Raw genomic sequence first — 17,768 nt, 5'->3', positions numbered from 1 at the left:
CCTGTGTGTTTACAGTCATCTTAAGCCCAGTGCCCACTACACGCACGCGCGCACACGCATGGTCGAACCTTAAGGGCCAAACAAACATGGAGGTGGACTCCATCAGCTGGAAGCATTTCTTTGCTAATGTGAGGATGTGAAATCTGAAGCTACAGTCTGCAGCTTATAGGATTCAGGCTGTTTCAGTTGTACAAAACCTCCAATCACCACCAATCGTGGATTTATAGTTCTGTCACTGTGTCACAACTACACATCTTTGGTTCTAACCCGTGGCACCTCCGAGTTCCACACAGGCCACTTTTCACATCAGTGCGTCCACGGCGCTTCACCTTCACCCACAGGTCAGAGGGGAAGAGAGATCTTTGCCCCACGACCAAAGCTGTGACATCAGAACATCACCTTAAGACAAGTAACAAACCACTGCAGATCTGAGCTGCAGTGAACAAAATGCTGAATATACAAATGTAAATAAACGGTGTTAAGCCATGAAGTGAAACCATCAGCTTTTTCCTCGACCCACTGTCCCAGCCGTAATGAAGCCATTTCTGCAGCTAGGATATTGTCCAGATTAACCTTGTTTTATATTCTCATTTTGATCTTGTAATCACATCTGGTCAACGGGAAAACACCACAGTCATCGTGATGTAAATGTGCCGCACACCGAGGTGTGATTAAAGATACGAACAAGCTGGAAAAAGATAAAATGCTGTTTTATAGATGAGGATGATGAGGGGAAAAACTGACAAACTGCATTGTCTGTTCATTTTCAAAGATATAATAGAAAATCTGCTTTGGCCCACAAAGTGAGAGAGACAGTCGGAGAGAGAGGAAGATCCCCTCAGGGCGATGGAGGTCTCTGTTCAGTGTCTGAACAAAATGCCTAGTCTGATCGAGTGAGCAAGGCCATGAACCAAGCATCCACCCCACAGCATCCAGCCCACCCTCATAACACGTCTAACAGCGTGTGTGGGAGAATGTGTGTGTGTGTGTGTGTGTGTGTGTGTGTGTGTGTGTGTGTGTGTGTGTGTGTGTGTGTGTGTGTGTGTGTGTGTGTGTGTGTGTGTGTGTGTGTGTGTGTGTGTGTGTGTGCTGCACCTGTACATCTGACTTCGTGTGTGCCTCTGTTCAGGCTGGGTGGATGGATATAACCATCAGCTCAAATATGACAGTCATAACACACGCGATCTGATATTAATCTTCAGGTTGGGCCAAGAAAATATCTAGTTATTAGTTAGAGTTGGTAAATGCGTTTACTAGATTCAGACAGAGCCAAACCAGCCCTTGTAAAAGTTCTGTTCTTCATGCTAAGACAATTATCATTGTGATTATCGTATCTATAGGACATTATACAGTGGTGATAAACTGAAATAAAAAAAAGGAATCAAACACGTGTGTAGTTGTTTGAACATGGATCAACAGTCTCAACAGCAAGTAAACTCATACAAAAATATTATATATCAAGACCATCTGAATCACAAATGAACAGATCAGACCACGGAACTCGATTAGCGATACCAGCTGAACCAAGCCTGAATGAGGGACGCGGGGACAAAGGGGGTGCTGGGTGTGGCCGACAGGCTGCTCGGCCCAGTTTGGACGGCGCTGGCCGGGCGATGCTTGATGCTGAAGCAAGAGGACAGGAGGAGGCCCGGCCATGACGCTCATCACATCTGAAGCCCCCATCTGTACTGGTGTCTACCCACCAGTCAACTAGCACACACACACACACACACACACACACACACACACACACACACACACACACACACACACACACACACACACACACACACACACACACACACAGCTCTAATGTTTTCTGACAGTGCTCACATTCAGTTAGGCCCCACAGTGCTTGTGCATGTCACTGACCATAAACAGAACATACACTGGTCTACAGGAGGCGCGGGCGTGGGCACCCGAGAAACACCACAAGACAGGGGTGTGGGGAGGGTGTGTGTGTGATGCCTGTGATGAGTGTCTGTGTGTGTGGATGTGAAGCTTCCAGGGAAGGAGAACAGATGCCTGCAGGTCATGTCATATCCCTGACATCAGGGCAAAGTCAGTGGAAGCCAGTGGAAACAAAGATGCCAGTTAGCAATCAGCCGAACAGGCTTCTTCACATTAGCCTGCTTTTCTAGACACGTGTGCGCGGTAAATATTTCATTGGAAGCGTCTTAAATTTCTCCTCAACGTTTAAGAGTAGGGGCAGAAAACACTCATGTCTAAATGAGAGATTTGGACTAAGAAGCTGCCTCCAGTTAGATCGATTTAAAGATATTTAAATGCTCGCAAAATCAACAAAACGCCTCAAACAAAGGCAAACAGACAATTTAGATGAAAATTCCGTTGCATGTGCCGAACAAGCAGTGCGCGGATTCCCACTGAGTGAAGATAAACTCCTACAGTACATTAGCTTCTCTTCAGTGGCTCCCTGTAAAATCTGCAAAACAAATGCTCTCCTTTTTCACAAAGCTCTTCATGAAAGTTCTGGAGACAGACTCGTCTCACCTTTAAGACCAGCCTTGACCTCCCCTTCATAAAGGGCAAAAAACCCTCTTATGTGAATGAAACATAAATGTATGTGTGCTTTAGTTTAGAGTTGAACCAAGCTGATCCAACATACTGTCGTGTTGGAGCTTGATTGGCTCATGCAGCTGCCACCTGTGCTGTGTGAGGTTATTTGGGAAGATCTGAGGAGCTAAGTCTCACTGTTGACAATGAACTGCGGCTGATGCCTGGTTTTGACCCGTAAGGGTTTGGAGAATGAGGGGACGACGTGCAGCGCAGAGACCTGATTACTACAGTCTCCTACAACAAGCTTTTAGTTGCCTAAACATTCCTGTATAGGAAATAAATATTTGCTATTATGGGCTAGGAATTAATTATTTGCAGAATCAATATTGAATTTAGCACAATATTTCAATTGTCAAGGACATCATACCTTTATAAACTTGAGGTCTTGACCACATCCTTTGACCCTAAGTGACATAATGCAGCACCGGGTGGAATTTCTCTTGAAGAACTACACTGAAAGTTAAACTTGAGAAAAACTAAATCATTTTCATCCTGTTCAGAAAAAATATTGACAAACAGTCCCCGGAGGTTGTTTCTCATATTTTTAGCTCCTGTCAAAATTTATTATTTTATGGTTGTGGTGTTGTGTTTTGAGTAGATGAGCTTCCAGTGCGGGTCCCTGGAGAAAAAGTTTGAATCCCACTGTGCCAGCTCCGTGGCTGCTGGCTGCTTAGCGGATGGGAACTGTGCTGTTTACAGACTTTTAAAGCGGTTTTACTAAGCGACGCTCGTACACGTGTGACAGCAGAGTTGGGAATAGTGGGGTTGACAAAAACAAGCTGCACGTTGGATGTGAAATGTACAATAGCATGTAAGCTAAGATCTAGACTTTATTTTATTACAACAGAACTGTGACAAACGCACACAAGGCTTTAGGGTGGAGATCGAATGTGATTCCGTTAGTTGAAGGACTCACGTGGATCAACGCTGCGTAAATAAACTTTACTGTCTTAACCTCAGGGACTGTGAACGTGCTGCAGAGCAACGGACAAAGAAGTAACTTTCCTTATGGCTGCAGCTATAGCTAGTTTGTGGTTGCTCTTATGTCAGAACACACACACACACACACACACACACACACACACACACACACACACACACACACACACACACACACACACACACACACACACACACACACACACACACACACACACACACACACACACACACACACACACACACACACACACACACACACACACACACACACACACACACACACACACACACAGATTTTGCTTGATTGACAACTTTGACCTGAATGTGCACATGGCTCCTTTAGCCTCCAGCTACACGCAAGCAAGACAGCTCACACAATGATGCACATCCCATTGAATGTGCTTGCGAGCTCAGTGAAACAGTGAAAAGCCTTTATCTGTTCCATCTGTGTGTCCGTGCTCCATCTTTACACCACGCGTGTATGCTTGCTGGCAAGGTGCATGTGCACTTCATGCTTTATTTTGGAGGCTTAGTATTGAGCTTATAGCTGCAATACAAACATTACCTACAATCAGAATGTGTCTGATTGTAAAACACTTATTTGTTTCATATCATCAAAATACGTGTGGCTATGTCTTTAAAATATACACTAATTACCATTTATTAACTTAGAAATTAAATATATAATGTGACCGAGACAGATTCGACATTTAACTGTATTTGACATTATTCTGTAAAATCTGGATGTTGGTCTCACTCACTAGTTTCTGTCAAACATTAAAAAAAAAAAAAACAGCATTTGTTGTTTTTGCATTTGAAGCTCTTTAACGCTGGCACACCTATGAATAGATGATGAAGAGTGTTGATTTCTCAATGCTGCCTGAGCTCCACACTAGTCTATGGTGCTTAGCTCCAAGGTTGGATTCTAAGAGGTAAACCTTTGAAAACACAAAACAAACAGTTCAATTTGTGTGAATGTCCTGAAGCAGGAGGCGACCAAGTCAAGAAATGAAACCAGGCAACCCAACTAACATAGACAATGTGTATTACAGCCAATAGTTTCTGCTTCAGCTTTACATCATGTAAAGTACTGGACGTACTCTTCAACTATATATTCAAGGCTGCACAGAGTCAGGACTGAGGCTTGTTGTGCAGCATTGTTTTCTCTCAGATCTTCTCCAAAATGAGCCACAGGCGAGTTGAAATCAGTGTTAACAAGAGGAATACCCGGAGCCTTCAGCGCTGAGCCTCAACTCGCCCGCTGGAGCCAACAGTGGGCGAATATTCATCCCTGCTCACGTAATCATTTTGACTCCAGCGTGGTAGATCCGAGGGGTTATTCTTATGACCTGCAGGGCTTCAGGGGAACTACGGCACAACCTCGCTTGGACCATGTATGATTGGACCGTGTTTCAGTGCAATGAAATGTGTCATGCACCTGCTATGTGTACTACGTCCTTGATGACTTTACGGTTGAATTTCAGCTCCAAGTTTGAGGAAAGAATAATTTAAGTAGTTATTTAAATTATCATTTATTAAGCTTAAGGGATTTGCAGAGGAACAGATGCAAACATTCTCTCCATGTATCCCATTTTTTTAGGCAAAACTGAGAAAATTACTGCCTCATTATCCTGAAATCACTTTTTAATTTGAATGAATTGACTGAGGCATAAAAATATTACATACTACGTTACGACTGTGTCATGCAAAATAGTGATAAAGTGTAATAAGGCAGATGTGCCCTATTTCTAACTTTTTAAAAACAGTGTAGCATTGCAAGCGCACACACACACGCTCTGATAGCAAAGGCGGAGCAGAGAGTAGCAAAGCAGAAAGCGAGAGGAGGGCTCACCATCTTCTCCGTTAAGCCTGGCTGACTAATTCTTGCTGCTAATTTGCGTTTGGTTAATTAACTAATTACTGAGGATGTCTGAGGGCGAGGCTGTCTGTCAGCCTGTATCAGTAATTATTTTCATCGTTTTAATTAGACTCACACACTTCTAGACTCAATTTCTCCCCTCCCACCGAACACACACGCTCTCACACAGACAGACACACATGCAGGAGGATCCAGCACTTTGTAAACAGCCTGGCAGCAGCATGGGACCCTGCACCTGGTCTGCTGATGTTTCAGATAAAGCTTTGTAAGATTTGCTATTGAGTGTGATGAGTGAGTGAGCAATAGGTGGACAGATGAGCCATTATCATCATCTGCTGGACAGGCGACGTCCCAGTCAGTAGAGGCCATTTCCCCAGATCTAAACATTGGCCATGCAGCAATAAGGCTAGAGTTACTTTAAGCAGACGTCCTGCCTATGTCTTCAGTGCCTCTGCTGCATTGGATCATGATGTACGTCCCAGCCTATCGCAGGGCTCACATACAAACAGGAAACCATTCACACCTGTAGAGCGTCCAGAGCAAGGCGACGCAGGCCGTATGAGAACATGCAAACACCACCAAAACGTACAGAAAGCCTCTCTCATTCCAAACTTTAGCTTCAAGTACAACCAGAGCTAAAAACCTCTACTGCATTCAGTGCTTGTCAGATAATCACGTTACAAAAAATAAAAACACTGTAACAACTGTAAAACAAAGGAAAAGTATTCTTTACTGATGCCATTAATGGAGAGTCTGACATCATTTGTAATATTGCCATGAAATATTCCAAAATACTGTAGCTTTCAAAAGAACCCAATAAACAAACTGTGACCTTCAGTGTCAAACCCATGTCCTGCAGGCCACTGATCCAGCAGAGTCTCCCTCTTTAACCTTCATGTCAACATTTGTTCCTAAATGTAAACAGAGAAGGGAAAAACACCGCCTTCCTCTCTGTCCTCAAATCACAAGTGCTGTCATTTTTCTGGTGGGGACATAATGCGATGCTTCCTCGTGTCATTTAAAAGTGGGGAGTAGATCAACAGAGCCTACAGTTAAAAATCATAATTGCTAATAGTGAAGGCTGCAGTGATGTCAGATCCTAAAAAGATTTAAGAAAAGTATTTTTACCCTGCTGTAACTGTATTCCTGGTCTTTAGATGTTCTCTGGCCACAGTAAGATGTCTCATCAGCGTTCTGTGGGGTCACACCCTGCAAAAGAGAGGGAGAGTAGTAAATAGTGAGCAGATCTCTGGCAGAACGGCTGCCCAGCACATTTCATCCCAAGGAGCCAACTTTAGTAAACAGGCAGAACTAATGAGGACACTGAACACACACACACACACACACACACACACACACACACACACACACACACACACACACACACACACACACACACACACACACACACACACACACACACACACACACACACACACACACACACACACACACACACACACACACACACAGCATTTGGAGGCCCCGGGGCCCTGGGGCCAGAGCAGCCCAGATACCTGATGGGAGCAGGGACATCAAAGCTGCAGGATTAGAGAGAGGAGAGAGGAGAGAGCGCCGCGGGGAGGAAATGCTAACTTATTATCCGCTTCCCAGCTAATCCTGTTATCTACAGAATATAGCTGTGTTTAACCCCCCCCACACACACACACCTCCCTACGACAACACACACACTGAATTTAGAGTTTTGGGGTTCAACAGCTTCCCAGAGCGCCCCCTGGATCCACATGGAGCCTCCTATACCCATCTGCAGTGCAGTAGTTTAGGATAATGCAGATCAAGTTTCAATTCTTTTGAGATTGTTCTCAGGCACCAAATGTAGGAACAGGTTCCAAGCCGGTCCCGAGGTCCATGTCACTTTTTGTAGGCTCTCAGGTGATGTAACGCACCCTCCAGCCGACACATTGGAGGTCCACAGATCAGAGATGCCTCAGGCCCAATGAGGCACCAACACTGAATATTGAGTCTCCTCAGTCCCTCTTCATTAGTTCACCTGCATTCACACACCAGTCGCCTACAGAAACACACTTAAAGTGTGAGTAAGTAACAAAGTCAATATATTGTACTGAAAAGCTGCTGTCTGGCTAAAAAGCTGGATTTAGCCGTAAAAAGGCACAACATTACATTAGAAAGCCGACAATTCTATGCACGTGTTTATAGGGGTCATGGGGAAAACTGTTTGAGTCCATTGTGTTACAAGGGGTTTTATATAAAGAGGATGAGCTGTGAGTTTATTTATGTCCTTACTTCTCGCAATTGATGTCAAACGTCAAGACGTCGGCTCTTACAGGAACTTGTGGTTTCCAAAGACTCCTGCACCACCAGCCTGAGTAATGATCAGTGATTACAGAATGATCCCACAGAGAGCTGGGACCTCAGTGTACATGCGTCACTTTTACACACATCCTCTTTTTTCTACTATATTGTACTCATCGTTAGGGCAAGGTCAATGCCAAAATATAAATGTATTTACATTCATACCAAATTCTAGCTCCCCCTCCCAAAGCTTTCCAAACATTAAACAATGAGACATCAGTGGAAGTATTGCATGAGCAGGTTTCATCTGAACAGTTGGTCTGACAACACATTCTACACATAGTAAGAAATGTGTTTATGCACAGACTATGAAAACTAACTGACTTAATCACCAACAATATTCATAGTGTACTATAGCAGATACAGACAATGAGGCGTTAGCCATGTTAGCATGTGCATTAACGTTTGTTGCGTTCAGGTACAGTAAAGAATGTAGGTCAGCTTCAGCTTAAAGGAGATTGAGCTGATCCAAGAGATTTCTGGCCATATGATCCAGCTTTAAGATAAATTCACAGACTCCATCGCTTGACTTGTGATATACCTGCGTGTGATACAGGCTGTGGAACTGTTTACACTGACTGTGAGCATTTATTCAGTCGCTGGGTAACAGACAGCAGCGTCATATGTGTGACAGCATGTAGGCAGCAGAAAGACGACTAATTCTTCATGACTGAGCCACGACATAATGTGATATGACAGATGAGTAGCCAGCAAATACACGGATGATTATTCATTGCATTGGCTCATGTACAGTCTAATGGAAATCCTACAACTGCTGGTTTTACAAAGCCAGCCTGGTTACATAAAGGCAAAGGTAGAACACTGCATGCTCCTGCACATTCATTTACTGCAGTTACACGAGTTCACTTCTAGCGATAATTAGCTTATTGTCCTTTCTGACCGTAACACCTGTAAAATAAAGAAGAAAAGAAAAAGAGGGAGACGCTCAAAGAGAAAATTGCTTGCAGATATTGTTTATGTGAACAGAAGCAGTAAAAGAATATGGCGCACTAATGCATGTAGATGAAGTGAAATTGTCATTAAGCTAATCAGCACTAAACTAATTGGGAGTCATGGACCCTCCTATCTGCTAATTCTAACCCTAAACCCCGGCCCCTATCTGCAAGAAAATGGAGGAAGAGAGGAAGAAAAGTGGAGGGAAAGCTGAGAACGAGAGTGAGGTAAAGAGAGGAAGAGAGAGATGAAGCCTAATTAAGAGTGCTGGGATTTATGCAAATGAGACGGTGCTGATATGGTAATCAGAGCCTGCAGGGCCGTAACAGGCTGTGTGCTGTACGCGCACTGTGTGTATGTGTGTATCTAAGAGGCTGACAGCTGGCTGTGAGGAAGGTCAGAGCCAATCAGGCTCTTACTCTAATGCACACTGCCCTCTGGCCACTCTGCCATCTCTCTCTCTCTCTCCCTCTGCGGTGCTCGCTCTCTCTCTGCCCATCGCCGTTACACCAACCCTCCACTCATTCTCTTTTTCCTGCCTCCTTTTCTTTACATTTCACTGGCTGTCCGTCCTGATGCATCCTGACACTGCACACAAACTGGAGCGGGCACACAACATTTGTTTTCACACATTTACTGGCACGTTAATCACTTTCACCCCACCTCACCCAGAAACAGCAGTCACGTTTGTTTTGGCGCGCGAGAATCTGCAACGACCACTAATTATTTGGTTTACCACTGGCCCCGAGACGACGGCTACCGAGCTACACACAGGAGAAGACCAATGGCCCCACATGTGGCAGCCACCAAGTATGAATCAGCTGTGCAGGATTCTTCACACCAAGAGACACAGCAGCTATAAAAGCAGCACATTCCAATCTGAGACAGTGAAACAGCTGATCAGTATCATCGTGTCTGGGAGTGAAATGGGATCTAAAGATGGACGTTCAGCAATTTAAAAAGGTGTTGTGATGTGACATATACATTTACGATTAGCAAGAGGTTCACGGTTTAGCCCACAGGAAGTGCTCCTCAAACTGGCCAATCAGAGGAGAGTGAGGGAAACTACAACAACAAACACGTCATATCCACGGAGCCCCAAAATAACTACAATAACAATAAAAAGAAACTAAGTGACTAAAAATCTACTTCTGTTTCAGAAAGTAGTCTGTTTTAGAAATCAAGCACACCTTTGTTTTCATTGTTGGATCCTGTCAGGCTCCTGATAGGAGCACAACAAAACAAGAGCCTCCCAACAAGAAATGGGAGAGCATGAAGACAACCTCTGTCTAAATCAATCAACTCAAATTAAATAAATTTCTGTCTGACACAAGGAAAAATGTTTAACCACAGAGTCAACAAGCGCTTCAGTGGTGTCTGCATTTGTAAACGTAGGATTTCTGGACCCCACAAGTGGAATAAAACACAGAGCTTTTTGATAATCACACATATCTGCACAAACAAAACACACAATCTCACACACAGACACAAAACCCAGGGCCATGTGGCCGTATCAACACATCTGAATGTAATCCAGTTAACAGAGTATCCCAAATGACTAAATTAATCAGAGAAATGCTATCTGGCTCATCTCTCTGTAGTGCTTTGATGTGTGCGCACACACAAACTCATAGACACACATGGATGCACATACAGAGGAGGAATTAGTGTGGAACATTGGTCTAACTGAGAAATTACTTTACCTGCTTTTATAATAAGGCCTCAAACCCATGGAGGGGTCTGTGAGATACTATCATTATACAGACAGCCCCTAGGGCCACACACACACACACGAACACGAACACACACACACGAACACACACACACACACACACACACACACACACACACACACACACACACACACACACACACACACACACACACACACACACACACACACGTGAGGCATGTCAAAAAGCATGCAGTCGTCTCCAGACAGAGAGCACAATAGCAAGAAGCAGCATCTACTGTTGCACCTGAGAAGCACAAAGCTTCACCAGTCACATTCCTAATTGACGCTTCTGCTTTGTAGATACAGCGCCGGTTAGGGAGTGTTAACACAGATCTGGCTTCCTCATCTTCCTCTCTCCAGGTGCTACAGCTGCCAACAGCTGAACAAAGGTGCCCTGATTGCGCTGTGTGCGTTCGTAATGTCAGGATCGGCTACAGACGGATGAGTCTGAAATGAGACGAAGTCAACAATAACGAGAAGCTAATCTCATTTAGAATGTGATTAGCCTTTAGTTTGGGAAAACATTCAGACTTATTAAATCATGTGCTGGTTCTGTTCATTGTTCAGCTACTGAAAAATATCATCTCACTGAAATCTTAAATTTATTTTAATCTTGTCCAGGTCACATGCTTGTACATTTTCAGTGGAAATAATTACATAATTTCTTGATCTTAGCACAAAATGTGCAGCTTCTGTTTTACAGTTGAATTAATGGGACTCAAATCAAACTTAATTACATAAGAGTTTCAGCGCCGCTCGTCTTAATGGTGTGTGACAGACCCTAATTACTTCTGGCTTGAAATATAAGTTTCTCATGTGACTTCAGAGGTGTCCCTCATCCTGACAGCTGCTGGGCCCCTTCACTGACCCACTGCATCCACACTGTGGCTGTGCAGCCATATTAGCATGTAGCCATGTTCTAGCATCTTTGGACCGTTTTGGGTTTTGCGCCTTGATTAAAAAGGAGCATGTAAGCAGAACCAGGTGGCTTTGAGCCAAACCAGAAACCTCCATTAAAATAATGAAAGCAATAAAAGCAACAACAACAACAACAATAAAACCTTTGGAAAACATTTCATAAACCATCAGCAGCCAATTAGAGGAGCCAGCACAGGCTGTGCTGAGCTTTGTGTGCGAGTGTGTGTGTTGGGTATTAGAGCGTTACAGCGCCCAGCCCGGCTGTGCCCTGCAGGCCCGACCTTCTAATCATTATCTGTCTGTCTTATTACGCTCCAAACCGGGCCACTCTTAAATAAAATATGCAAAGGTTTCTTAAATGATGACCTGAGGCTGCGCGCGCCGCCGCTGCTCTACATGCTGTTAATCTGAGAAATGCAAATTCCCTTCATCTCACACTCGCCTTTATTAACTTTTTTGAATTTAAAATTCCACGAACAATGAGTTCTGTCAGCTTCTGAAATGATATTTTCTCTCCTCTTTTTATGTGCGCACGGAAGCGAGTTTAGAGCATGAAATTACCAGGGGAAATATGAGCGGTTTCATCTCTCCCGCACAATTTAATTGGCTGCTTTGCAATTATTAGTTTTTGCTGCTAAAGTTTTTTTTTTTTTACTTTACTGTTACTGTTTCCTTAAAGTGGAAGCTCACAACAGTGTGTTATTTTTCCGTTTAGGAGCGCTGTGACTGCAGTTCCACAGGCAGCCGTTAGCCGCTCGCTCTGATTGGACCGCTGATTCCATGTGATTTTTCACAGATTCCAATTTTAAAATCAGTGGTGAATATCAGAAACAAAATGATATTTAAACAAAATGATCCTTATTGTAAATTTTGCTTTTACATTTTAACATTATAAGCAGCGCAGACAGTGATTTTTCATTTTTCCGTCATGGGATTCTTTCTCCTTCCTCTCCTGCTGTGTCCCTACTTTTCTCCATAACTTTATTCACCCTCCTTTTATCCCTCCGTCATTCACCTCTCTTCTTCTTCACCCTCCTCTCACAGGATCAAACAGCTACAGGCGAGCGTGAACTTCTGAATTCACTTCTTCAAACCGTCAAAGCCACGTCTTGATGTGTTCATCACTGGATTTCTCAAATTAGAGTTCCCTTAAAAAACTATTCCTAGCTCATTTTCTGGTGGATTTCCATAGAGGAACCCATTGGAAACTGCACAAAAACCCATAGACATGATTTTATTAGCCAAAACAGAAATGTTACCTTTATATTTAAGTTTAAGTTTATATTTACACCATTAATTCAATCACACTTCTACAAGCTTCCTATTTGTAGGAAGGAATGAATGAGGTTCTTAAGCTCAGTCAGAAGGAGAGGAGTCTGGGTTGTCTTCTTTAGGAGTCCCAGCTAAATTGCTTACTTTTTCTTCCTACATTCAATAATTAAATGACACTTTGTTTAATATTTTGTAGGTGAAGTGGACACACGTTTAGCAATGTAAACTGAAGTGTTGCTTTATCATTTCATTAAATTAAAAGTTGGGTTGTTAAATTAATTGAAATATTACTTAATTGTTTTCTCTGCACTTCGCTGTTTTCTCTCGCTCCATCTCCTCCTCCGGTCTCTCACCTCCTGCTTAGCAGCAGAGAGTAATGGACAAGTTTATAGTGTGTGGAAGATGCAATTGCTTCCGAGGAATAATGAGTCTGAACTAATGTTGATTAGAAAAGAAACAAGAGGCAAACATAATGAGGACTTCTGGTTCATTCCCTTAATCACCCTCCTTATTTACCTCTCTGCCCGAGTGCGTGATCTGAGCTCGGCTTCAAGGATGAAGCTTTGAGAATGAGGCGCTTCACTTCATGCAAATGTGAAAATGATTCCATTTTCTTTCAGATACTTGTATCGCTCATTCCTTGGTCGCTCCCACACCAACACCAGCACCACACAACAACCTGAACTTTAACCCAAGGCTCTGCACAGTTTAATCCCATTCCATGTTCCCAAATGACGTGTACCCAGAACCCTCACCTTTCCTGTTGTCGAACGTGGTTTCATTTTCGGCGTAACATCCCGAAGCCCCGCAATTACAGCATTTCTCTGCTCTTATCAAACTCCTCCTATTGTCTTTGGTGCACGGCACTTCAAAGCGGGTTCCCCTCCCCTCCTCCGCTCCCATGATCCGCTTTGTTTTGCTGCCTGTATGCACTTAAAGAACTTTCCGGCTGCTTACAGACATGAACAATATGCTGACACTAATTCACAGCAGCAACACAAAAAAGCGCCTGCTGCTCTGTTTTCAGCTGAACAGTAAGCAGATGTATGGAGACAAATACGTTTAAACATCCAAGCAATGTGAGGGGTTCTGTGAGAAGGAGGCTCTGTTCAGGCCTACTAGGTCGTTGCCTGATGAGCAGTGCATTGTGGATGATGGAGGTGCACAGCGTCACCCTGCACACGTGAAAAGTAAACATTTACAAACATACACAAGTTTATCCGCCTGGTGATATCATTGGTACTGAATAATTCAGTGATTGTATCCGTCACAAGCACAACAAATGACTTAATTATGCTAATCTGAGCCAGAAACTCAGATGTATGTGTGTGTGTGCACAAGCAAGTAGGATTGACAGGAGCCTACAGGCTTCAGCAGGAAACGCTGATGTGGAATTTAACATCCTCAGCCTGCACGCCTTAGGACACACACACACACACACACACACACACACACACACACACACACACACACACACACACACACACACACACACACACACACACACTCACACACTCTCACACACACACACACACCACACACACACACTCACACACACACTCACACACACACACACACACACACACACACACACACACACACACACACACACACACACACACACACACACACACAGCTTGGAGAGCCATCGGGCGATTAGCACTAGCTCACCTAGAGTCACCTGATTTACATAGCAAGTCAGATGGAATTTATATCAGTGTGAACAAACTACAACACAAACACACAAACATAAGATTATGCACAAGCAGCAAACACACGCGAGGGGACACAAAGTGAACAGAAAGCCACTGAGAGCATCACTGCCTGTTCAGGGAGGTTTCGTTGAGCCTGATGGACCCTGTGTGGTGTTTTACCGTGGGGCAGAACCTGTGGCTGCACCAGCAGGCTCTTTGTTTTACTCTTCTCAGCTATCACAAGGTTTCCCGTCACTTTCTGCAGGAGCTTAGGCAAAAACATTAGAGTCACTGCCTGAATTAAGTTCAGCGAAATGGTCGTCTTACAGCTTGTTTAACCATTCGCATTTCTCAGAAATCAAATAAGAATGTGCTTTTTTTATGTAAAGCTCTAAATGACCTCTCTTTCCACTGTAACTAGTTTGTTGTTTGCCTGGTTACGCAGTTTTCCTGTCACCACGGCCTCAGCCACTACATCATACGGTCTACTCCAAACGTCCAGCAGCTCAGCTCACAAGGAAACACTACATTTCATGCAGGCTATGAACAATTTTATGGAAAACAGCTGTATTGAATTTGTTCCAGCTTTTCTTTCTTTCCACCTCATGAATGAAATTTCCCATGCTGCACTGCTCCGGGGTCTGGCACATCTAGGAGGTAGAGCTCTCTTTGTCTCTTTTTAATGCCTTCACACACCTTATTGCCGTTCATCAATTACTGCCACACATTTTGGCAACAAACACACCATTAATTGAAACGTTTAATTAGCATTAAAACCAGCAGTAATTAACATCTTTTCTCCAGCATTCCCTGAGCTGGGCTCAAATTCTATTAAGGCTTTAAGCGCCTCCATTTCTCTGCTCAGCACTGACTTTTTCTAGCATCTACAGATGTGTGTGTGGGTGTTTGTGTGCACGCACACTCAGGGCCCCAGGTAAGGAGCCTCCACGAGCAGCTCAGCACCAAGGCCAGGCCTGCTGGGTGCCCAGGGGAGAAGAAGAAGAAAGACGGGTAAGGAGGGAGGCGAAGACGAAAAGGTAGAAAAAAATAAAAAGGAGGGAGGAGGTCAAGATGGAAGGGGAGGGGAACGCTTGAAAAAGGGACGGGGGAGAAAATGAGGTGGGAGGCAAAGGAAAGACATGAATGAGGAAGGGAGGGAGGGAGAGAGGAGCGTCAGAAGGATTAAAGGTGGAGGAGGACGAGGGAGTGAGTGAAGATGAGGAGGGGGTGAGGGGGGGGCGTGTGAAAAGCCAGTGAGAAAGCCACAATGTTTGAACACACACTGAGGATTAACCAACGCTTGTGTGGCAGTGTGTTTTCTATACAGCATTTGATGGCATACAGGGTGTTCGTGTGTGTGTGTGTGTGTGTGTGTGTGTGTGTGTATGTGTGTGTGAGGCCTACTTGCAGCCAAAGCAGGGGCCTGTATTAGTTGCATTTGCCAGGGCTGGGGGGCAGGATTAGCAGGCCAGGCTGCTGTCTGACGCCGTTCTGCCACCACTAATGGCATTATTAATAGGCAGCTAAAAAATTCATTAAAAAATCCATTAAAAATAAATGTGTTTTACATAAGACTTTGCCCCAGGTAGAAGGAAGGAGGGGGGAGGCAGTGGGTGAGGCGGGTGCAGAAGGGAGAGAACAGGGGGACGGAGAATTTGGCGATTATTGGCTGCGAGGTCAGCTGAAAATCACAGTTCAGATTTAAAGAGGAGCAGCAGTAAACACACAAACACCAGCTGACGGCCGGGCAACGTGTCAGAGGCGAGATAATGAGGCTAAACCAGTAAGAAACCAGTAAGACCAGCGACTGGGCCCCGTGCAGAGAAATGTCCACCAAGCTGACAGCAAACGTCCACAGCTGGAGGTGAGTTAAACAGGTCTGCAGCTGCTGCGTCAGTTCACCTGTCAGAGGCTGCAGGCGCCTTCAGATCAGACACACAACCTTTATTATCACCGTTCACTGGTTTATCACTCGTACTTGTGCTGATGTGCTAAATGTTTTATTGGACTCGTCCAGAACACGTCAGGTACACATCCAACTGGTGTCAGTGGGACAGACATACAGACGTCTGTCAGCTCCAGCATCACTGCATATTTACTAATCATATTTTGGAAGGAGAAAGACCATGAGAGATGATTTAGTAGAACAGTTGCTATAGCAACGAAAGTCAAAAGCCAAAAAAATATGAAGATTGTAACTATTGACACAGTTGTTCTCACACTACCTTTCTCCAGATCATCATCCCTTTATCAGCGCATTTAAACTGGTTAGCCTCTTCATGTGAGTGAAATGGTCGGGGCTGATTTTGTGCCAGAGAGGGATAGACGATGAAAAGGAGGTTAAAGGTTCTGCTCTGTGTTTGCCCCGGAGACATTTTACCAAATCAGATTAACAATGGAAGCATCTGTGGCCACGCGCGCACGCACGCACGCACACACGCACACACGCACACACGCACACACACACACACACACACACACACACACACACACACACACACACACACACACACACACACACACACACACACACACACACACACACACACACACACACACACACACACAGAGAGCCCAGAGGCTCTCTGTAGCCCAGGGGGGTGATGTGTGAAGGGTGGGGAGGGAAGCCTGGTTTGTTGGCATGCAAAACCACTAGCATCAACACACGCAAACATCACACAAAAATCATTGTGACTGAGGTCCATCATGTGGTATCACATGCATCACTGTAACACACTGTATGAACACATACAACTCACACTGAACATGAATTAGGAGGTTTGCCCACCTTGTCACGAGTGCTGGGCAATGTTTTAGTGACACCAGGTACAAAGTTAATCAAGTATTAGTGAAGCAGCTTTTATAAAGTTATGTAAAGCATCTGATTCTTCATACAGATGTCATGACAGGGGTTTCAGTCTACAAATGCACCATTATCTTCAATAATATGAATGGAACAGCCATTAATATGACGACCATGGCACAGGTTCTACTCTCTTTGGACACTGCTAATCTGTTCTTAAAGATACTGTGAGCTTGTCATAAATGATGACACAAAGGGTGAATGTCTGATGTTCCTTTAATTATTGCTTTGTAGATTACTTAGTTAGTTGTTCTTTTTCCTTAATAGTACTATTACAGACTTTGACTTTTAAAACCTGTTGCTGCAATTAGGTTCATTATCCTATTTGTTTTTTAATGGGGGATTTTCTATCTGTCTATCATGAATAAAACGGGGTGCATTTATTGCAAATATATTTCATAATGTATTCATTAGATTTCTCCTTCTAGAACAGCACATCTGGAGGTGTCAATCATTGCTGTAGCTCTATAAACTGAGCCTTCTACTCATCCAAGATGCTATATTTAAGATGTTGTGCCACTTTAAGTGAACCCCTCCTGCCACACCATCCTTTAAATGCATCTTAGGCAGATATCATGAGATGATTAGGAATGTGTCAGC

At 44.0% G+C, this 17,768-nt stretch overlaps 1 long non-coding RNA gene across 4 annotated transcripts in view; it reads right to left on the bottom strand.

The window, feature by feature from the left end:
- LOC121202009 (uncharacterized) overlaps positions 1-17,768 on the bottom strand; it is a 56,529-nt gene that overhangs the window by 26,605 nt on the left and 12,156 nt on the right. For all 4 annotated transcript variants that reach the window (XR_005897321.2, XR_005897318.2, XR_005897320.2 and 1 more), the window contains exon 3: positions 6,527-6,607. This is a non-coding gene — a long non-coding RNA (uncharacterized LOC121202009). The remainder of the gene's footprint in view (positions 1-6,526; positions 6,608-17,768) is intronic.

The sequence above is a fragment of the Betta splendens genome, chromosome 24 (assembly GCF_900634795.4).
Source record: "Betta splendens chromosome 24, fBetSpl5.4, whole genome shotgun sequence".
Classification (NCBI taxonomy): domain Eukaryota; kingdom Metazoa; phylum Chordata; class Actinopteri; order Anabantiformes; family Osphronemidae; genus Betta; species Betta splendens.
The sequence above is the reverse complement of the archived record's forward strand: the minus strand, read 5'-3'. Positions and strand labels throughout refer to the sequence as shown.